General features: G+C 42.4%; 2 pseudogenes; one reads left to right on the top strand and one right to left on the bottom strand.

Moving 5' to 3' along the window:
- Window positions 1–21,031: 21,031 nt before the first annotated feature.
- LOC139018384 (cytochrome c oxidase subunit 7A2, mitochondrial pseudogene) lies at window positions 21,032–21,283 on the bottom strand (annotated as a pseudogene).
- Window positions 21,284–21,886: 603 nt separating this feature from the next.
- On the top strand, window positions 21,887–22,927 carry LOC139018382 (olfactory receptor 2D3-like; annotated as a pseudogene).
- Window positions 22,928–24,017: the final 1,090 nt, after the last annotated feature.

The raw sequence follows: 24,017 nt of genomic DNA, 5'->3' as shown, positions 1-24,017 counted from the left end.
TTTTTCATTTTGCTTTTCCGGTTGGGTGTTTTTTGCTTCCTCGCATTTCAAATCTTTGACTTGATTCTTGCGATCCTCTGGTCTGCTGTAGGGAGTCTGTATAATATTCTTTATTTCAGTCAGTGTATGCTTACTTTCTAGTTGGTCCTTTATCACACCATCGAGGGTCTCATTAGATTTCCTGTACATCTCATCAAGTTTATCGACAGACTCTAGAAGCCTCTTGAGAGACCTCAAAAGTGTGGTTTTGAATTCTATATCTGTTATGGGTTGGCTCAACGAGATAGACCACCGACTCAGAATTTAAATTTGAAAGCCGTTTATTAAGCTGGCCAGCTGACCACAGCCCGTACCTTCCCCCTCTGGGAAGCCTCGCGGCATGTGGCAAAGAGCAAGTGTGCATTATGATTTTTATAACAAAACAGTGTTACCTTAGAAGCTCACAGAAAGTTCATAAGCACAAAGGGGGGGGTAAACAGAGTCACACCTGGCTGGTCTAAGACAATCTAGCAATTTTTCTTCCATGGTTCCTAACCCTGCAACTCCCCTCCATTCATCAGTCCCTCCTCCCAGCACATACACAATCCTCATATCCTGGCAACACAATCCTTCTCCATACGTCAGTCCCCCCTCCCAGCACATTCTGTAACATTCTGTAACCCTTCCATGGCGCAGTCCCTCACCCTAGCACATTCCCTACTGGTCTTATGCCCGAATCAAATCTTTGATTCAGCGCCCTCCTCTACGTTATGAAATTGAGGAGGCATTTGGCAATGTAGGGGTCAAGCCGCCGGGGAAGAGTCTGGCATTTGATGGTGAAGAATTGGCCAGGGTCTCGGCCACTGACATAGAGTCTTAGTTTCTATGTCTTTCTCCTTCCCATTGGTCAGTTCACCAGGCGAGAGGCATGAGGAGGACGGGGTTACAATTTCTAGTGCCTCTTTCCTGCGACTTTGATGGTGGTTGGAGTGCTCAGCACCACCTGGTAGGGTCCATCGCATCTAGGTTCCAGGCTGCCAGGGTCGTGACGTTTCACCTAGACGAGATCACCCTGAGAGAAAGCAGGCTGTGTTGGACTGGATCTTAGCACGTCCTCCTCCTGTACAGCTCTCACCACCCGTCGTGCTGACGTGGCACTGCTCTGCAAAGCCTGTAAGGACTTAAGCAAATTTTGAGTAGACAGCCGGGCAATTTCTTCCTCCCTTAGGCGGGGAAGAAGAAGTGGCGGCCTACTAAACATAATTTCAAAAGGGGTGAGTCCTTTTATATACGGGGTGCACCTAGCTCTGAGGAGGGCAAAAGGAAGGAGACTTACCCAGTTTTCGCCAGTCTCTAATTTTAACTTAGTTAATGTTTCCTTTAAGATCCAATTTATCCTCTCTACCTGTCCAGAACTCTGTGGTCTATAAACACAATGCAATTTTCAAGTAACTCTTAGGGCCTTAACTATGGATTGTAACTTTGGCGATAAACGCCAGGCCATCGTCGGACCCCATGTATAGTGGCAGGCTAAACCGGGGGACAATTTCAGTGAGGAGTTTTCTAACTACTACCTGTGCTGTCTCTGCCTTGGTTGGGTATGCCTCAGGCCAGCCAGAGAAGGTATCAATGAAAACCAGCAAGTATTTACACCCTCCTTGTCCTCCTGGTATCTCGGTGAAGTCCACTTCCCAGTGTTCTCCGGGGTTCTGACCTCAGAATCGCTGTCCCTGCGCGGCCACAACAGGGGGCCCTTGATTCATTCGGGCACATACTTGGCACCTTCTAGCCAACTCTTGAGATATTTTCTGGAGCCCTGGGATGTAAAATTCTCTTCCCAGTAGTTCTGATAGCTTCATTCCCCTCAGGTGGGTGCTCTGGTGGGTCTGGAAAGCGATGGTCCACCCCAGAGCTTCTGGCATTATAGGCCTCCCATCTGGCAGAATTAGCCATTCAGCCTCTCCTTCCCGGGCCCTTAGTTTCTCAGCTAGCCTCTGCTCCTCTGGCAGATGAGTAGGCTTCTCTGGGAGCCTTTGTGCTGGCAGGGCTACGAGAACTTCTAGGGGCCCTACTGGTCTTTTAGTCAATTCCTTGGCCCCTATATGGCTGCCAGGTGGTTAAGTATCTCAGGAGCTTTTTCCTTTCCTCCTGAGGTCAGGAGACTTTTTTAAGGTAGCTCCCGTGTCCTCCTGTAAAGGCAGTGTGAGGAGATATATCCCTGTAGTCCCTGGGTAGGTCTGGCAGGGCCAGTGCCAGGGCGATTACCAGGGCTTCTTAGATCTCCCCTGGCTCCTCCTCATGTGCCCCCCCGCTACCGGGTACCTTCCTCTATGAAGCTGCTCCGGTAGTCCGTGTAGAGAGTCTCATCCGGATCCTGCAGGGCTGGTCCACGAGGTCCTCACGGAGGGAAGTGAGGGTAGTCAGTGTCTCCTCACAGTCAGGCAAAGGGGCCTCTGCCTTCTTGTCAGGGAGGAGTGTGGCAGGGTTCAAGGCAGCTGTTTTCAGGAAGCTGAAATGTTTACTCTTTTTCCCTTTCCCTACCAGAGGGCCTGAGTGAGTGCTATGAGTTCCACAAGGAAGTCCACCTTTTGGCCCCCCACTGTCAGGGTCATTCTGGGCTCCTGGGGGCCAGCCAAGCCCCCCGACAACCCCAATCCACCTCCTCCACCAGCATGGGAGGGAGTCGGTTCCCCCGCACGTTCAGGGCACTCCCTTTTCCAATGTCCTTCCTTTCTGCAAAATGCACATTGATTTTTCCCAAGCCTAGGTTGGACTCCTTTTCTTCCGCGAGGCTTTTCTTTGCCCTTGTTGTCTCTCCGGCCCCTTGGGCCTTCCTCCTCGCTCAGGGACAGGAGGACCTTGGCCATCCGGGTGTTTAAACCTGCTGTCGGGTCCTCCTGATTATTGAAAACCTTCTGGGCCACCTCAACCAACTCAGAGATTGATTTCCCCTCAAAGCCTTCTAACTTTTGTCATTTTTTCCTAATATTTGGGGCCGACTTGGAAACAAATGCAACATTGACAGCCCTCCGACTTTCCAGGGCATCAGGGTTAGGCCCTTGGACTGTCTCTGTCACCTTAGAGAGGTTTGTGGGTCTCCAAGCAGCAGCTCGGAGCCCCCTAATAGAGTCTGGCGATACCGATTGAGAGCCTCCTTTCCCCTGTCACTATAGGGGTTCCAGTTGGGTTGCCTGGAGGGAAACACAGCCTTTAATCTGTTTTTTATTTGTTCTTTCAGAATGGACTAAAGGAGCTTTATTTCCCTACAGGGTCTTATATGTCACAGGACCTCACAGGGTCTGTAATTCCTGTAACAGAGGGCTAGTATTCACCACTTTATTAACCCCTCTGTTCTAGACAGGCCTTCCCCAGTTTCCTACAGTTGAGGTTTTGTGCCACCCCTGACATGGGCATGGTCACACAGGCCTGTAAGACAGTATACAGGTTGCTAACTGTCAACTGTCTCTCAATAGAGACCAAAATTTAATGGGTATTCTTCTTTGCCCACCTGGGCAACTGCCCTCTCGGCAGCTAGACACCTTTTACTTTTTGGGTTCATTCCACATAGCTCTTTTCCAGGACAGTTTACACATAGGCCAGTTCTTCTTTCTAGCCACAAATACAGTTTGTCCAATTTCCTTAAAATGTATTCTGGCACAGGAGAAAGTTGTTTTGCTGTACATAGGTAGCTTAATCCCTATACAACTGGGCTTGGACCTCTGCCTAGCAAATTGCAGTCTATAAGTTCAATATGCAGCCTCCGGTCCTCCTAACCCAACGAGGTTTTGGCTAGTCTCTGGGTCAGACTCCTCCTCTCTTGGAGAATTTCAAAGTCCTGATGGCTCCCAGGTCTAGGGAGAGTGCCCTTCTCTGTTTATTAGTTACAGGGCCCTGCTTTCCTTGTCTTCCCACCAGTCCCCTTTATGGCAGAACAGTGACCAGGCCTCTTTGAAGGGAATGTACTGGAAGGGGATATCAGCCCCTCCTCTTCCAGCAGCAACAGGTACTAAACCCTTTCAGTACATTTGCAAGCAGGGAGCTTTTACTAACTCTATCTGCAGCTTTCATAGATCTCAGGCTTGCTGCTCTATTCCTGGGGCTGTAGGAAGGCTAGTACCAGTCACTGGCTTACGGCTTAACTGCTGTAGCCTGCAAGCCAAAGGCCCAAGTACTTTCTCGCTGCTACTGCTGCTGCTGCTTCTTTTTTTTCTTTTTTTAGGGCCACTGCAGGCAGCTTAGGCATCCAGCCTCCCTTCTTTGTTCATTCACTCCCCAATCTGGTCTGGAGCTGGGAATAGCGCCTTGGTCTGCCTTGCTTCCCCAGAGGGCTGCCTGTCTAGCCCCAGATCTAGAGGGCCGGCCTACCGTAGGAACTGCAGGACTGGCAGATGTCGCAAGGTCCTGGAGGTTCTCCCCCTCTCTCCCTGAAGGACCGGGGGAGCTTTTCCCTTCTGGGGCCCGGCCAAAAGAATTGTCTGTCTCTGTCCCAATTTTTCCTCGGGAGGCAAGCCCTCATTTACCGGGGTTTCTTGGACAATATGTCACCCTAAACTTGAATATAAGGAATTTGATTAGGATGCCCCGGGCGGCCGTTATGACGTAATGGACCCGGTAGGCAGTGGTCAGATCAAAAGACCCTGCATCCGGCCACCCTTCCTGGAAAGTGGGCCACTCCCATTCACAGAATCGCTGTAAATCAAAAGCATTAATATTATAACCTTTAAATTTACCCTAGAACTTCAGTTTAATACAGTAAATTACAACCTAGGTAAGAGCAGCTGATAGACAGAAATCTTTATTAACTAAGTGGGCTGATTCTCCTTAACAGTGAGCAAAAGACTCTGAGAAAAATAATTCTCGCAGCTGCCGAGAGACTTTGCAGACTGCCAAGGGGCCCGCCCAAACGTTCAGCCAAGCGTATCAACAGAAAGCAGGATAAATCAAAGTAGCTCTTACTTTACACAGACCAGTAATGATTTACACTTTCTTAATAGACCAGCCCAGGCTGGAGCTGTATCCAGTCTCCCTTCTCTGTAGTAATTTGGCCAGTCCCACACAAACTTTGTCCCGACCCCATGATGATCGGTGGCGAGAGACAGACAAGGGAAGGGGTGACCTGTTTTCACAGATCCTCACGCAGGTGCCCGCCTGGCCGCGTCCCTTGGGAGCTTAGATTCGTCGTAGCTAAGGTGCACCCGTATAAACCCCGGGCCTGGTCACCTCCACATGGGGGTGAGTCACCGTTATGCCATATGACGAATCGCGGAACCGCAGGTTGGGGCCCACTCGGACTCCGTAACCGAAGTCGTGGAGCCACATAAAGGAGAGGAGAGGGCAGGCCCCCTCCCTCCACACTCACACACTTTCACCAGACATTCACTCAGAGTTTAAACAATCCACCCAATTCCTAACCATTTCCTGATTCCTGAGGGAGCTCTATAGCTTCCCGGGAGGTGATCAAGCTCCCCTTCCACTCACCCAGAGTGGGCCTGACTGATAGGGGGTCGACAAAGATGACTGACCCTATCCCATTTGACAAAGACAAAGACAACAAAGAACAAAGACAACATAAGTCAGCCAAATGCAACCTAAGGTTGCCCGGAACCTGCAGCTTGCTCCTTGAAGTCCTGAAAATTTTCAAAAAACATTGCAGCAGGGTATACACAGAAGCAGACAACTTTTTGACAACAAATACCAAGACAAACAAATACCAGACAGACAAACCCAGTGCAGCCTACAGCCGCACGAACCAGGGACCCCGGCCACCGTCGTGGCCGCGGGTCAGGACCAGGAGTACCGCTGCGTCCAGCCCTCCGTATAGGTCCTTCCGTGGGACGTCCCAATTCCTGTTTAACGACCGGTCCTTACCTCTCTCGAGAGTCCAGGTGGCTCGGTTTCCGAATTGAAAGTTTTGGGTGGACTGGAGGCCTCCTTGGTAATCGTTCTCCACAGGTGTGGGGTATCTCGCTGAGTGCCCGGCGACAACTGGGGGAGAGCCTCCTGCCTTGAATAGGGGGTCCCTCTCCTCCCTTCCGGGGGAGAGCCTCCTGCCCTAAACAAGGGGTCCCTCTCACCCCTGCTGGGGGAGAGCCTCCTGCCTTAAATAGGGGGTCCCTCTCACCCCTGCCGGGGGAGAGCCTCCAGCCCTAAGTAAGGGGTCCCTCTCCTCTCTGCCGGGTATCTCGCTGCGGGCCTCCAAATGTTATGGGTTGGCTCAACGAGATAGACCACCGACTCAGAATTTAAATTTGAAAGCCGTTTATTAAGCTGGCCAGCTGACCACAGCCCGTACCTTCCCCCTCTGGGAAGCCTCGCGGCATGTGGCAAAGAGCAAGTGTGCATTATGATTTTTATAACAAAACAGTGTTACCTTAGAAGCTCACAGAAAGTTCATAAGCACAAAGGGGGGGGGTAAACAGAGTCACACCTGGCTGGTCTAAGACAATCTAGCAATTTTTCTTCCATGGTTCCTAACCCTGCAACTCCCCTCCATTCATCAGTCCCTCCTCCCAGCACATACACAATCCTCATATCCTGGCAACACAATCCTTCTCCATACGTCAGTCCCCCCTCCCAGCACATTCTGTAACATTCTGTAACCCTTCCATGGCGCAGTCCCTCACCCTAGCACATATCCAGTAGCCTGCTTTCCTCTGGTTCTGTCCTTTGTGGACTGTTTCTTTGTCTTGGCATTTTTTTATGCTTCGCTGTGTCGATAGAGTGGCTTTCCGTGTTAAGTGTCCCAATTACCTGAGGTAGACACTCTTGGTGTACCCCCTTGTGGTCTCTGTGAGCAGTCTTGTAGTCAAGCCTTGATTGTTGTAGGTAATTACTACTTGACCTCCAGGCCAAGTGCCTGTGAGAATCAGCTGTGTTTGCAGTGGGAGAACTTCTGTCCTCTAGGGAGGTGCTAATCTAGCCTTTGCCTGAGGCTATCTGGCAAATGGCTCTGTGCAGGGCTTGGGCGGGGCGGGTCCCACAGGATCAACAGGGCGGAGGAGGGAGCAGTTATGGCTGCTCTCAGTCCGTCCCCAGGGGCTCTGCCTCTCTGTCCCAGCAACTGCTGCAAACCTCGGAGGGACCGAAGCCAGACAGTCCCGCTTCTCCCGTTTGAGTCTGGGTCCCTAGAGACTCGCCCGGATCTGGAGCTCAGAGTCTGAGGCTCCCTCCGGATTGAAACAGACAACCGCGCCCTCAGCCACCAGCCCGCGCTTCGCACACTCTGCACCTTAGTATTTTACTTCAGCACTGCGCCTCCTCTGATTCTCGGTTCCTCCTAGTTGTAGAACTTCCACTCAGCCAGCCTTCCTGTGCTTCTGGATGAGTCCGTTCCGTCTTTTAGTTGTATTTTTGAAGTGGTTGTTCGAGGCAGCAAACTCCAGCGTTAACCTATGCCGCCATCTTGGTTTCTCAATTAGTACTTTTGAATCCCTTCACCTTTTTCACCCAGCGCCCCAACCCCTCTCCCCTCTGTCAGCTATCGGTCTATTCTTTATATCTGTAAGTCAGTTTCTCTTTTGTTTGTTTATTTTGTTCTTTAGATTACACATATAAGTGAAATCATATGGTATTTATCTTTCTTTATCTGGCTTATTTCACTTAGCACAATATCCTCTACATTCAGCCATGCTGTCACAAATGGTAAGATTTCACTTTTTTATGGCTAATATTCTATTGTATGTATGTACCACAGCTTTTTTATCCACTTGTCTGCTGATGGGCACTTGGGTTGTTTCCATAGTTTGGCTATTGTAAATAATGCTGCAATGAACATGGAGGTGAATATATTCTTTCAAATTGCTGTTTTGGGTTTCTTTGGATTTATACCCATAAATGGAATCTCTGGATCATAAGGCAATTCCATTTTTTAATATTTTGAGGAAACATCACACTGTTTTCCATAGTGGTATTACCAGTTTACATTCCCACCAACAATGCACAAAGGTTCCCTTTTCTCCAAATCCTGGCCAACATTTATTGTTTGTTAATTTATTGATGATAGCCATTCTTGCAGGTGTGAGATGATATCTTATTGTGGTTTTAATTTGCATTTCTCTGATAATGATGTTGAGCATCTTTTTAATATATCTATTGCCATCTGCATGTCCTCTTTGTAGAAGTGTCTATTCAGGTCCTCTGCCCACTTTTTAATTGGGTTGTTTGTTTTTTTGGTGTTGAGTTGTCTGCGTTATTTATAAATTTTGGATATTAACCAGACTGGTCTAAGTTTAAATCCCTATGTGATCACTTGCTAATTGAATTAGGACATGTGACTTTGCTTTTCAAAGTTTTTGTCTTCTAGTTTGTGAAGTGGGAATAATAACAGTATTTATATCCTAAAGTTGCTTTGAAAATTAAATAACCATGTCAATCACATAACATAGTGTTTAGCCCTTAATTACTGCTCAATAAAGATTAGCTATTATCTTTCTTATAGTGGGGAGACCTACTGAAGGGTTCCTTAAGAGGGAGAGAGATGTCAGAAGTTTACCTTGAATTTGTTGATACTGCTGGCCTCATTAGGAATTGTAGCTATCAGCACCATTCATCCTCAGATGGGTAATATCATTCTGGTTTTGAGAGCTTAAAAGAAAACCTTCACCATCCCTTATACCTCAGGGCTAAAAAGAAAATTAGTTTCATTCCTGGGGTAATGATGATATTTCTGGACCCTTGAGACAGTGGACAGCAAGAACAGAAAGGGCCTGGCAATCTTGAGCAGTAATAGTACATATTAACTGACAAAGCTGGCCATGTAAAGTCTAACATTGTAGGGTTTTGGCTGCACACTTGCTAAGCAGCAGTCTGCCCACTGACGCATTATGAAAGGGCCCCGTGCCGGCAGATGCCACTGCCTTCCACTGCCCAGCAAGGAGAACCTCACAGGCATGGCCAGTGCTTTGCCTTGCTGGAAACTGAGAGACCCAACTAACTGCTGACCTGGCCTCGAGAAATCCTTTTCTTCGTGCCTGTTCTGGATTCATCTTGTGCCCATCTGTTCAGTCTTCAGTTCCCAGCAGCACTGGATGACTGTGGCTGAACCCCTCCCCCCCACCAATATCAAAGTAGTTAAAGAGAGGTAATTGGAAAGGCCCTGGCCAGTTTTAATGGAATCTCTGAGCTTATGATTTGGTAATAGTTTGAGATGTTAACTTATTTGCTCCAGGTATTTCCTTCCAATCCATTTCTTACCTCCCTTCAAAGATTTCATTGCATCTATGAATAGCAATCTCAGGAAGAGCATGACACTGCATACAAAAAAAAAATACAGTTGACACTCGAACAACACAAGTTTGAACTGCCTGGGTCCACTTATATATGGATTTTTTCCCCCCCAATAAATACTGTAATTGTATTTTCTCTTCTTTATGATTTTCTTAACAGTTTTTCTCTAGTTAACATGATTATAAAAAGATACTACTGGTATACAGTATATAATATATATATATGTGTGTTAATCAACTGGTTATGTTATAGGTAAGGTTTCTGAACAACAGTAGACTATTAGTAGTTAAACTTGGGGGGGGATCAAAAGTTATATGCAGATTTTTTACTGCATGGGGGTTGGCATCCCTAACCCCCACATTGTTCAATGGAAACTGTACATTTTAATATAAATTTAGGACACTGATTGCCATAAATTAAAGAATCGTAGAGAGATATTATGTATTTTTCCCAAGCTAAAGAAAGATTCACCCAGAGGAAAAGCAGAGGGAAAGAAAGATAAAGAGGTGTGATGGTCCCATAAAAAAGGAAATAGGTATCCTGATTTTTGTCATCCTGGCTATAAGACTTTGAAGAAAAATGACTGTGTGATTCATCTGGTTATAAAGGATTACAAGTAGCCTTGTAAAAGATTCCTTCCATCTTTCCAACATGTTACAATGGAAGTGTCATAGAGATTAATATCTCATTGGAAATCTGTGGGACCACAAATCAAGGCATACTTTACCCTCCTCCTGCTGTAGTGGCATGGTGTTAGAACTAGGGACAGTGGCATAAACTTGGGTGAAAGAGAGATATCCCAGGATGAACTAAAGATAAAATTGTTTTTCTCAGTTCATTAAACTTAAGACTTGAATTCAGAACTATATTGTATACAGAAAAATTCAGAATCTTTGACTCATGTATCCCTCAATGGAACCATTCATTCCTATAATCAAACTGGCTATATTATTGCCCAGAGCAACTCCACATTTATTTCTCAGAGTATTATAAAATGAAAACTTTCCCACTTAAAACCCTCCAATTATTTCCCATTATCTCCAAAGTCATACAAGACCCTCTATGATCTATCCATTGCAGATTCTACTCTCATAGCTTACTTACCATTCCCATTTACCCTCCACCATTTTTTCTCATTCCAAAGGTACTTCTTGCAGTTCTTCAGTTTGTTTTACAATTCTGTATTTTTTACTTTCCCTTTTCTGAATTTTTCTTCTCCCATTTTCCATATGGCTAATTCCCAATCAAGAACTCAACCAAAATCCACCTCCTCTGGGAAGTCCCTAAGTTCCTTCTCAATGGGTTGGGTACTTCTCAGAACTGCCAAAGTCCACTGTGCTTGTTCTACAGAGAGCTTATCACTCTGTAGTGACTGCTCACCCATGTGTCCATTTCCCCCACTAGATTATGAGTTATTTAAGAATAAGGATTACATTCTATTTATTATAGTATTTCTAGCATAGCAGTATCTTACTCATAACAGACCCTCAATATATGTGTGTTGATTGAATCATTACAGGATTTTTATTAAATATTTTTGTCTATTTTGGCTGATGCCTCAAGCAATGTGTATCATATTTCAAGGTGATATGCAAGATTGCCAAACAAGACCAGTAGCTTAAGCACAAGCTCTAGCTTGTGTCTCCTGTCTTATTCGTGGATGAGGAATATCAATCGCTATTCAACATCTCCTGTGGAATCTTTCGTTATAAAACTGCCAAGATTTCTCATTTTCCCAAGCTAATGTTGCTCCTGTACAGAGGGTAAAAGATCCTGGGTGATATAGGCCATAGAAGTCAGCTTCCTATAGCTTAGAGAAGAAAATAGAGAGGCTGAGAATGGATATGGAGTCTCCAACAGGGAAAACCCAGAAAAACTGAGATACTATCTGACCAAATGAAGGAGTTAAAAGAACAGAGCCTCATTGGCAGACAGGGAGAACAGGCTTGGAACGGAACAGAACAGAAATTTTCATGATCAGCAAGCAAGATTTGGCTCCTGAAATGAGATAACAGATCTAATAAACAGGGAGGGAGGGAAAGTTTGAGGGAGCATATCAAAGGACTTACGGAGAAGACACACGCATGTAGTGAGGAGATCTTACCTGTTTTCTGCTTCTGAAATCTTAAGTTCAGAGTAGCTTCAGTGAAGCTCATGACCATCAGTTGGTACACTGATGAAGCAGGCCGCACAGAAAAACAAATTCTAAAAAGTCTAGCCACATTCCCTAATTTTACATCAAAGAAGAGATATAAGGCATTTGTGACACAATTTCATGGTTATTCAATCAACTCTTAAGTGAAACAGAGTGTGTGGTGTGGATGAAATGGGAGTCAAAGGCCTTATTTTAAACACCTAATATTTATTTATACATTTTCATTTATTTTTTTATAGATGCTGTGCTTCTCCATGGGGAATTTAAGACAACTTTAAAAGAATCTTATCTACAAGACCCCATCATTAAAGGTAAAATAAAAAAGGAAAGCAAATGGGCACAGGAGAAAATGGTGCTTCTGTTATTTATTTCTGCATAAAAAAACCAATCCAGAACAACAATCATTTATTTGGCTTGCGAATCTGTAATTTGTGTGACGGTAGCTTCATGATGTTTGGGGACATAGATTCTATATGACTTGAATTATCTGTGGGGACTCAACAAGGGTTGTAACAGTGGGGATTGGCTGGCCATCCCTCTTTCCCTCCATGATGCTTTTCAACACAAGCTAACCTGACTGCTTCTTAGCATGATAACCTCAGGATAGTTGAACTTTGTTACGGCATCTCAGGGCTGAAGATAGAATCTTAATTAAAAAAAAAAGTCCAGGTGAAAGCTGTAGGGCCTTTTATGATCTAGCCTCAGAAGTCATCCACTGTCACTTCCCACAATGCTCTACTATTCACACAGGTTCCATCACAGTTCATTGTGGGAGGAGACTGCACATGGCATGAATACTGGGAGACCTGGATCACAAGAAGGGGCATTCTAGAGGCTTCATACCTTAAGTCAGTGGTTCTCAACCTTCCTAATGCCGCGACCCTTTAATACAGTTCTTCATGTTGTGGTGACCCCCAACCATAAAATTATTTTCGTTGCTACTTCATAACTGTAATTTTGCTACTGTTATGAATCGTAATGTAAATATCTGATATGCAGGATGTATTTTCATTGTTACAAATTGAACATAATTAAAGCATAGTGATTAATCACAAAAACAATATGTAATTATATGTGTGTTTTCCGATGGTCTTAGGCAGGGGTCCTCAAACTTTTTAAACAGGGGGCCAGTTCACTGTCCCTCAGACCGTTGGAGGGCCGGACTATAGTTTAAAAAAAAAACTATGAACAAATTCCTATGCACACTGCACATATCTTATTTTGAAGTAAAAAAACAAAACGGGAACAAATACAATATTTGTATTTGCATGTGGCCCGTGGGCCGTAGTTTGAGGACCCCTGGTCTTAGGTGACCACTGTGAAAGGGTCATTCGACCCCCAAAGGGGTCGCGACCCACAGGTTGAGAACCACTGCCTTAAGTAGTTTCAAAAGTCAGACAAAAAATACATGGAATAATGGCATGTTCATTCAAATTATGAGAATAAGCATTGTAATAATATTATATTAGCTTCCACTTTCTAGCAATTTTTTAAAAAATATGTTTTATTGATTTTCTACAGAGAGGAAGGGAGAGGGACAGAGAGCTAGAAACATCGATGAGAGAGAAACATCGATCAGCTGCCTCCTGCACGCCCCCCAATGGGGATGTGCCCACAACCAAGGTACATGCCCTTGACCGGAATCGAACCCGGGACCCCTGAGTCCACAGGCCAACGCTTTATCCACTGAGCCAAACCGGTTCTGGCATTTTTTAATATAACTCACTGTTATAAGGACTTTGTATAGATAATTCATTTTATCCTCACAATAGCCCCATGAAATAGGTGTTATTACTATCACCATTTGGGAGATGAGGAAACTAAGGCATGGAAAGCTGAAGTAACTTGCCTAAATTCAAAAGGCCAGGACATGGCAGAACTGGGATTCACATTGAGGCAGTCTGGCTTCTGAGCCCAGGTTCTTAATCACTGAATTTTCTAGCAGCCAAAGAAAAATGAGAAAGGCTTACACTTCTACAATTTAGTGTCCTTGAAAAACTTTAAAGTGCTCAGAAGAGTCACAACTATTGGAGTACTAAGACCAGTTAACTATGGAGCAAATAACAGCAATCTCATGACTGACTCACAGGTAAATTTTGGGGTGCTGTCTTATAAGATATGTTTTACCCTATCAGGGAGAGCAGAAGGAGTGTGTTTCCTTTAATCAAGACTCCAAGAATATTGTTTCTTTGACCCAACCATTTGATAAATTTGAATAGTCATGATGTTGAGATTGATTTAGTGCCTGGGATACAGCACCTGTCTTGATGGGTTACTAAAGACCTCTCTGTCTGAACAGACTAATGATCTTGGGGGCACTTAATATGAGGTTCAGATTATTCAATAATTGTAGTGATATCTCCCGCCTCTGCATCCTCAACCATTGCTTATTCTGACAAGGCATAAATGGAGTCTCTCTCATTTCCATAGCTTCTCCCCCTACATGGAGCTTCTTTGAATAAATGTGTTGTGTGCCTGCAGGCTTCCCTACATCTTCCTCAATCTCAGTTCCACTTAGTCACTCCTTTCCCAGCAGCTATGGTGTGTGCGTGTGTGTGTGTGTGTTTGAGCTGTCTCAACTTGTCCCACATTAATGTAAAAGCTGCAACTGCTCCTTGGCATCAGTGATTTCCAGGGAAAGCTTCTTGCCAAAACTTGCTAGGAAATGAAGGCTAAGAGATATGCTCACTCTGATAATTAGAATTCAGAACTTTCTGGCACCTTAAGAATTCAGCAGGGCTTGTTGTTTCTCGTTTACAATTACCTCCACTTTTCTTCATTGCAAAATTCTTCACTCTCAGAACTTGATGCACCAGCATTATTCCTGCCAGACTCTCTCCTGAGATCAGGGCTTTGGCGGTCCCACAAACCCAACACACAAAATTGGACTGTTTGTGGCCTGAGATGAACCTGTGAGAAATTTTCTGTCTTGCCCATAATAATGTTTTATTTCACAGAGAAAAATCTTTAACTTTTTTCCTGAGTATTATTTTGCTATCAGAGAAATACCTTTCCTTCTTCCTCTTATCTTTTCCTTATTTTTTTAAAAGTCATTTTCTTTCCTCCTTCTTTTTTTCTGGAGTTTAAACCTCCCTTTTCTTGCTTCCCTCAAATTCAACCTTGAAGGAAAGGATGGAGAAAACATGCCAGCTTGAATAAAACCAGGACGCAGAGACCAGATTCTTTAGGGGTCTGTGATAGCATCAATGCAAGGATGCCTGAGGAATTCAAGTCCTCATTTTACTCGGGCTAAATGTAAACTTATACTTTGGTTTTAAAGGTTTTAAAGCATAGCATTAGAGGAACCAATGACTTGATATTAGTTAATAATAATTGTTAAAAGATCCTACGTTTTCAATAGAAAACCAGCTCCATGTGAGCCAAAGTCGAATGGTCCTGTTGCGTGTTGAACTTAGTCAGACAGGTAGGTATTTCTCCAGCAAAAATGAGTTTATTCAGAAGTAACAAAAAATTGCAATTCAGGACATGTGATCTAATGGGGAACCACAACCAAGTCCAAAGAAACAAGTACAGGAACCCTGTTTTATGGACTTAGGAAGGAATGTTGTATACAAAGATCACATTGGGGGAAACTAGGTTTTGGGATGTATAGTGGCTTTTCATTGGCTGGGTTTTTGCCTGGGCAGGCAACAGCTCTGTTGGAGATGCAAGGCAGGGTCTCTTTCTATCTGGGGCAACAAACTATGAGTGACAGGGCATGAGAGCTCCCCCTACAGGACCAATCTTGTTTGAGGTCTCTTTTATTATTATTATTTTTTAATCCTCACCGAAGGATATTTTTCCATTGATTTTTAGAGTGGAAGGGGGAGGGAAAGACAGAGAGAAATATCGATGTGAGAGAAACACATTGATTGGTTGCCTCCAGCAGGAGCCCTGACCAGGGCCTGGGCTGGCGAGGAGCCTACAACTGAGGTATGTACCCTTGACCGGAATTAAACCCAGGATCCTTCGATCCACAGACCAATGCTCTATCTACTGAGCCAAACAGGCTAGGGCTGAGGTCTTCTTTATTGATTTTCACTGGAGTAAAGCTCATTTGATTTTTATTCCAGCTTTATTTGAGATATGTCATTGTGTAAATTTAAGGTATACAAGATATTGATTTGATATGTTTATATGTTGCAAAATGATTATCACCATAGCATTTACTAACACCTCCATCCTGACCTCATTTGATTTTAGACTTCAATATTGCTGGCCAAGTGTTCAGAAAAATGAAATAATATACTTGTACACTGATCAGAATATAACTCAAGTGCTGTGGTCAGTGCTGAAAGTAATAACACTATTTGGCTCTGATGGATTTCTTACGAAGCCAATTTGTTAAGTCATTGGGGTGGGCATGAATATGTATGAGCATAAAGACAAGTTCCTTTCCAGGTCAGTCAGATGTTTTTGGTAGCATTGGACAGTAGGGAACAGCCTAAAGGCATTACAATTGGGGATGAGGAAACTAGGGCAGCAAAGTCTTGACAAAGAAGTGAAAGGACTTTTCAGGGATAGCCTTGTATGTAACTGAGAGTTATAAGGATTGGTACAAGGCTAGGAAATGCTAACTCCAATGGTTCCTGAAAAAAACAAAACAAAAAACACAAGGAAATAATGACCAAGAGTGCGTGGAGTATCAATCATTGGAGTAATGTTTAAAATTGATACATGTAGGTGAATTGTCTTGTGTTTCCTTCAAAAGCACATTTGATGGCTTTCATTGCTGTTTCATTATTGCTAATCTTTCCAGAAATAACTACTTCTCCCATAGGTTGCTGTACAAAGTTAATTAATATTTCAATTAAAGTAGAAAGAATAATTAAGAATAAAACTCTCACACTTTATAAATAAAAGATTTTTCTTCCTGAGTCATTCTGTTGTTCGGCCATTTGGTCAATTTGCATATTATATTTTTATTATTATAGATATTTAAACTATTTTAAAGAAAATGGTTCAAAACCTGTAGACACTCTTCACTGGAACTTTTAAATACTGCAGAAATATATATATACATATTCAAGTTTGGGGGAGAAATTTTGTACATAGCACCTATTACTATTAGCCACAAAATCACATATGCACAAAAACATTTTCAAGCCTACACTTTCAAAAATGATCTCTTTTTTTCTACTATTTATTTAAAAGGTTAGTTTCCTTTTCCTCAGTGTTTAAATGTTATTGCATCCACCTATAACCTGGCAGGAAACCTAGATGCTTCACAAAACTTTAAAGAAGTGATTAGTTATAGAGGTGAGGACAGAATTAAGGGAACCACAAAGGGGTATTGAGACACCCAGAGATGCAAGAACAGGAAGCCATTACTACTTTGAAGGGAGAAGGAAGGAAATAATATAGTACTATGTTTCAGGGACAGATTCAGTCCAGAGGAGGTACCTCCTGCAAAAATTGTGACATAGAAACTATCATAAAAACAGAGCCCAGAGCAGGAAGCAAACAAGGAAGAAATGCTCTACCTCTGTATCCACTCCTGTTCTCTTGTTCTCTGCTGGCACTTCCCATTGTCTACATAGAATTGGAGGCCAGTCAGCAAGAGAATCCAGTGACATATTCCTTGGAGAACAGTCTCCTAGAGTAGAGGGTAGAACTTGGGAGAGCTTAAAATGTTTCAGTGTAAGAAGGTAAGTGGTAAAAAACAGTATAATCATCTTTTCCTTGAAGGGAGATATTACAACTGTTTATTTAGTTGTAAAAATCTCTTTTGCTATTCTAGTAGCATCACCTACCATCAAAGGAAAGGTCATCAAATTTGGAGTTTTGGTTTGGTTTTGGTACTTTGCAACATTACCAATGACTCCTTATGTTGTGCAAATATTTTTAAGGTTGCTTATAATCATCTCATTATAAATATTCATAGAGATTCTATAATGTACTAAATGTTTCTATTTCTAAGAATCCTTATATTGATGAGATATTATAGAAATCAGTATACTCTGGCTTCAACACCTTTGCTTCAATAACTTTGATATGAATGACTCACTGAATGAATTTCATATGAGTTGCTATTACCATAACCCTACTTCTGAATTCTCCCTATCTTTAAATTGGAATACAGATTCAATTTTTAGGAAATAAATTTATGAGTGTATAATTTTAATATAATAAAGTACAACTTTCAAAAAGCACAACTTGCTGAGACTTTCACAGGACCCAAAGACCCCCTCACCAGTGAATCCACTGCTCTGTGTTTATCTCAGCCCAGCCCAGCAGGTGAGGGTAGGGAATTTGTCCGGGGCCCGTTTTCTTCCCCATGTACACCATCAGCCTCTGCCTTACATTTTCGCAAGTCCTAGTACTGTGGTGCATTCTACTAACGATTCCTTCTGTGAATTCAGATGGACCCCAGTTCCAGAGTGTGGCTCTAAAAATAGAATCTGTTCTACTATTCAGTGGGACAATGATCATGTCAGGGCTCTGGAGCCAGACTACCTGGGAGTCAATCCTGAATCAACAATTTACTAGCTCTGTGGCCCTGAAAGGTATATTGTTGTTTTTTACTACTCACCGGGCCTCAGAATCCATATCTACACATGGGGATATTAATAGCATTTATCTCTTGAGACTATTCAGAGGATTAAATACATTAAGAAAAATGAAATGCTTATAAGAGTGTCTAGAACATATTAAATGTCTTTTAAGGTAAGTTATTTAATTATTGTTGTTATTATTATTACTATTAGTAGTAGTATGCTCTGCTACCCACCATACAAGGTCCTCTGCACACTTGTTAGGCTCCTATAGCTCTCACTAAATCTCCTACATAGTAATTATAATCCAGTAATTTGAGTGTTAAATGTAAATGTATGACAACCATAGAGTCACCAATGACACCAACCAGACTCAAACTGACCTCTGCTCCATCTCGGCTCTGCTAGCAGACCTGGCATGTGTGCTGATACCCTGCTGAAATCTGATTGGTTGTTCTACCTGAATTTTTAATCCTCTCATTCATTGCATAAACTCCTCCCTAAACTTAAAAAAATATGACTAGAGCCTTACTACAGGACTAAGTTCTTCGAAGGTTCTTTTCTTTAGTGCTGGGGTCCAATCCCAGCGGGTCCAGGGGTCCCCAAAGGTGTGGACGGAGTCGGCGAAGAAGGAATGACACGAAGACAGCCTTCAGTTGATCAGCAGCCTAGTCAGGACCTATAGCCAGGATTTCCAACCAAAGTTCTGGTCGGAGCTCTGGTTAGGAACTGATGAGGATCTGATGAGGATCTGATGTTTATTGTCTTGTTACATCCGTATTTATACCAGCAGATTTTAATCCTGTCAATTTCTATTACAAAGGTTAGGGCGTTTCTTATCTCCATTCCAGGGAGTAAAGATTATGTAGCTTAACTACCCGCCTGGCACTTAATTAAGGGGTTGTATCCCCTCCCTAACCTCAGGGAAAGATCCCCACCTGGGGAAACAACCTTTCTCGGAGAGGTGACCTTGGTTAAAACACATGGCGCTAAAGGGAGCAAACATATTAAGAACAGTATGCTATATATGCCAGGTCCATTGAAACATATGCTGTGCAGATGTTTCTTTCCTGCAGCGACTGTGTCAAGCAGCAAGGATGGACCGGCTTCCGGCACTTTAGAAAACAAACAAATCTTTATTGTTGAGTGTCTTCGTAGGTTGCTTTCTAATTGACATATCTGAAAACTAACCACAGCCCGCTTCATTTATGAACATGTTTGAGACTGAAGATAATTTCCTCTGTCTCTTGAGCATTGCTTGGTTTTCCCTGGGCCAAAACCATCAGCATGAATGAATTTTTCTGTACCGGCTGCTGCTATTAGAATTGAGACTGAAATTAAATTGAAGATTTTAAAGCTCAGGTGCTAGAATAAGACTCCAGGGCTTTGAATTCCACCTTGACAATTGATATCTGTGTGACTAGCAAGTTACTTAACATCTTTACCCTTTAATTTCCTCAACTGTAAAATAGAGATTTGAAAATATACTTCATAGGATTGTTATTAAGATTAAATAAGTTAATACACATAGACTACTTAGGACAGTGCCAGGCACATCATAAGCACTGAATAAGTGTCAGTCATTATTTTTAAATGTTTTTATTGATTTTTAGAGGGAGAAGAAGGGAGAGAGAAAAACATCGATGAGAGAGGAACATCATTGATTGGCTGCCTTCTGCACAGCCCTTACTGGGGATCTAGCCGGCAACCCTGGGTACGTGCCCTGACTAGGAATTGAATCAGCGACCTCTTGGTTCCTGGACTGATGCTCAATGGCTGAGCCACACCAGTGGGCAGTGTTGGTCATTATTATCAGACACAGCTGGGACTCCCTGGCTCAAGAAGGCAGCCTAACCATATCGCCTCTTCAGGTCTCTTTCTTAGGTCCCATACTTTCTTTCTTAGTTTAGGTGCCTGAAAGCAGAGCCCAAGAAAAGAGCTTGGGTGGAGGTAGTTTATTTGAAAAGTGATTCTAAGAAGTGGTGTAAGGAAGCAGTAAGAGTGAGACAGGAAACAACTAAACACCTCTGAAGTGTAGATTATTGAAGTTGTTCACCATGCATTCTCAATGGGAACAATATAGGAAGGAGAAAACAATTTAACTATTGGAATGGTTTGTGACCCTCCAAAAGGCTGCAGTATAAAAGTAAATAAAGTATGTATATGTGTGTGTGTGTATATATATATATATATATATATATATACACATATATGATACATGTACACATATATACATCTATACATGTAAATAATATATCTGTGCTATTAAAATTACATGAGGGTTATGAGGGATGATGGTTAGGAAAAAATATCCAAAAAAAAGCTCCTTGGGGATTATAATAATAGTAAGAGTAAAACACACAGCTACAGACAATGACGGCTTAATTCCATGGAGCTAAACCTCTAAGAAGCATACAGAATGCCTTCCAGGAATGTCTGGTGCATTTATTCATCAACTCCCATTGCTCATTGGTTAAAGGTTGTCTCTGGGGCAACCCATGCTTCCAACACCCTGGGCAGAAAGAAAGCCAGACTGGTGGTCCTTGAGGAAAAATATCAGTGGTGCCTGGTGAGTTGAGTCAGAACTGTCCGCCACAGCTGAAGCTGGGCTCAGAGGTGAGCTGAGATTGTGAGTCATGCGCTGTAAAATCTGCTAATATCCAATTCACACGTTCAAGCTCCTGCTTGGTCCTGGCGTCTTTCACTCAAACAAGGCACTAAAGTCTCATTATGTTATGTTTCTAAATATTACAGTTTTCAAGCTACTTTTCCTTTGTCATATGAAATGTTTGTACAAGGGCCAGGGTTATGGTGCACGGGTATAAATTTCTCTTTTCTTCTTTTACCCTGTTTGTGTTGATATTTGAGAAGCTTCTTTATAAAAACACTATGGACAAAAGCAAGGACTAATAACAAAAATGTATCTGTTTGATCTCCCAAACCATATTTGAACCTCCTACTCTATTCTGGACAAATTTTTCACTGACCTCCATTTTTTATTTTGAAATATAAAAGCAAAAGTGATTTTTTTTTTCATGGTAAAGACTGCTTTATTGGTGGCAGTTAGTACAAGTCAATAAATATTGATCCCAAAGAAGAACTCAGTTATTGTCAGCTTACTGGTCCATAGAGAGCTGAATGAAATTGAACCAGCTGATTGCTGGGAGGATAACAGACATCAACCCTGCTTCTTGGGAAATGAAGCCATAGCCAGCTGATATATGGCATAAATTGTTCAACCAACTATAAGAATCATGGTAGCTCTATACAGGAAGGCATCAGCTACCCCACCCTTTAGATGCACTGGAATTCCATTGTCCTCCTGAAATAGCTTTTGTTTCTCTGGAACTTTATTTTCAAACTGCCTGCGTGAAGCAGTACTTATAGTCCTCTGGGAACTCTGAGGCAGAGCCAGCAGATTGCACAGCATGTTGCCTCAGTTATTGCCCACCAACCGTGACTACTCCAAAATTGATTTTTTTTACAAATATATTTTATTTATTTTTTTACAAAGAGGAAGGGAGAGAGATAGAGAGTTAGAAACATCGATGAAAGAAACGTCAATCAGCTGCTTCCTGCACACCCCCTACTGGGGATGTGCCCACAACCAAGGTACATGCCCTTGACTGGAATCGAACCCGGGACCTCCCGTTCCTCAGGCTGACACTCTATCCACTGAGCCAAACCGGTTAGGCCCAATAGTGATTTTTATTGACTAAACAAGTTCACTTCATTCTCAGACTGCTAATCCAGATAAAATACAAAGTATTTCTCAAGAAAAAAACAAATTGAACTAAAGACAATTAATTTATTTAATTTATCTTCAAAACAATATATACATAGAGAAAGAGATATATAGATATAGGTGATATAGATAGATACAGATATAGATATGGATACAGATATATAGATATAGATGATATAGATATAAGGATTAGATGAAAAGCCATATTCAATGCGAAACTCAGACTACCAAGTAGATCAAGCGAGGGAAATGTGCTTAACGACTATGTAAACTGGTGGATACAACAGTATGCATCCTAATGCTGACGGTACCGAGTAAGAAGGAGCTGAAAACCAACATTTCAATAAAGTGCACTTGTTAACATTGTACTTGTTTATAGACCACGTGAAATCAAACATTAAGAATGCATCTGTTCTCTTTCTGATGACAGATAAACAGGAATAAACATCAGTGGGAGAAGGAAACCAAACTTCTGTGGCTGAATTTGTCTTGCTGAGACTTTCACGGGACCCAAAGATCCAGATTTTACTTTTTTATGTTTTCTTGATCATTTACCTTCTCTGCATATTTGGAAACCTGCTCATAATAATCTTTATTGAAACTGAATCTCAACTTCATACTGCCAGCAAAACTTGCCCTTTGCTGACCTCTGTTTTTCTACAAGCATTGCTCCCCAGATGCTGGTCGACTTTCTTGTAAAATGAAAACCACTTCCTTTGCTGGGTGCTCACTAAAATAACTGTCTTCCTCCTAGCAGGGTGTACAGATTGTGCACTTCTGGCGGTTATGTCCTGTGACCTACATTTGCAAGCCCCTGCACTACTCCACTATCATGACTCGGAGGATTTGTGTCTGGATGGCCACAGTGTCCTGGATCAGTGGGGCATTTGTATGTTCAGTAGACAGTGCGTTTACACTGCATCTCCCCTACCAGAGACAGAATGTAATGCATCATTATTTTTGTGAATCTCCTGCATTCTTGATGCTGGCTTCAATAGACACCGACAATGCTGAGATGGCCCTCCTGTCAAGGGGTGCGATTATCCTCTTAGCACCTGTCTCCATCATCCTGGTCTCCAATTGGCATATAATCTTCACTGTGGTTAGGATGCAGTCTAGGTGTTCTCTGCCTGTGATTCCCACTTCTCTGTTGTGGTTCTCTACTATGACTCTGGAATATTTACCTACATTAGACCCACTTCCAAAGCAATGAATGAATAGGTCATCCCTGTGTTCTATTCAATTATGACTTCAATGTTGAACCCCATCATTTGCAGCCTGAGGAACAAGGACGTAAAGGCCACTCTCAGGAAGCTGTCTGGAAAATAGTTCACCTTCAGAGGCAGTAATTTCTGACATTTTTCTTTAGTACTTGGAACATTGTGATGGATAAGAATAGTCCTATTATCCGCATCCTTCCCTTCTCTTGCTTTATTTGCTTCAATTGATTTTTTCCTCCACAAATATTCATTAAATAACTACTCTGTGCAAACACTGTGCTGCAAACACTGTGCCCAGAACCTCACAATATGAGTAAAAAGTAATGCTTTCCTTAAAAGAACTTCCAACCCACTAACAATATAACACAGTGGTTCTCAACCGTTCTGGCCCTTTAAATACAGTTTCTCATGTTGTGACCCAACCATAAAATTATTTTCGTTTTTACTTCCTAACTGTAATGTTGCTACTGTTATGAATCGCAATGTAAATATCTGATGTGCAGGATGGTCTTAGGCGACCCCTGTGAAAGGGTCGTTCGACTGCCAAAGGGATCGCGACCCACAGGTTGAGAACCACTGATATAACACAAACAGATAATTATTGTTAAAGCAAAATAAAGAAGAAATATTTTAAGGTAAAAGAAAAAATATTGTATGGATCAAAAGCAAGGGCAATAGCTTACTGGATGACTTGGAATATTTTATGAAAGTGACTTTTGAAATGAGACTTACTGTTTTAGTGGGATATATGAATTCAACAAGCAGCAAGGGGCCAGAGAAAATGCCTAAAGAAGACTATCACACAAAGCACAGAGATGGGTGGCTGAGAGTGTGTGGTAGAAAATAAAGTTTGAAAACAAGTTATACATGATCTTATCATAAAATTATCTAATTTGTATTGTATTCTTAAGAGGTTTTAAGTACCAGATTAACCAGTTTGTCCTGTAGGCAGAATTGAGAATGACTTGATCATGCCTTCCCATGAGGAGCTTCATTCTGAGAGACAATGACTGAATGGAAAAGTAATCTTAGCAATTTATATAATCACAGAATCTCAATTCTTCAGAGGATTTGTGTCCTAGATATTCTGTTAGAAGCTATCAAATCTGTGATGTTCAATATCCGGATGAAATTTTTTATCTTATTTTTAAATTTGAAGACTGAAGGGAGTCTTATTGACTATGTTATTTAACTATCTT

This window comes from Myotis yumanensis, unplaced genomic scaffold, assembly GCF_028538775.1.
Source record: "Myotis yumanensis isolate MYYU_CA2020_CCGP unplaced genomic scaffold, mMyoYum1.0.hap1 SCAF_10, whole genome shotgun sequence".
Classification (NCBI taxonomy): domain Eukaryota; kingdom Metazoa; phylum Chordata; class Mammalia; order Chiroptera; family Vespertilionidae; genus Myotis; species Myotis yumanensis.
Note: the sequence above shows the minus strand (reverse complement) of the source record. Positions and strands in the feature narration are given on the sequence as shown.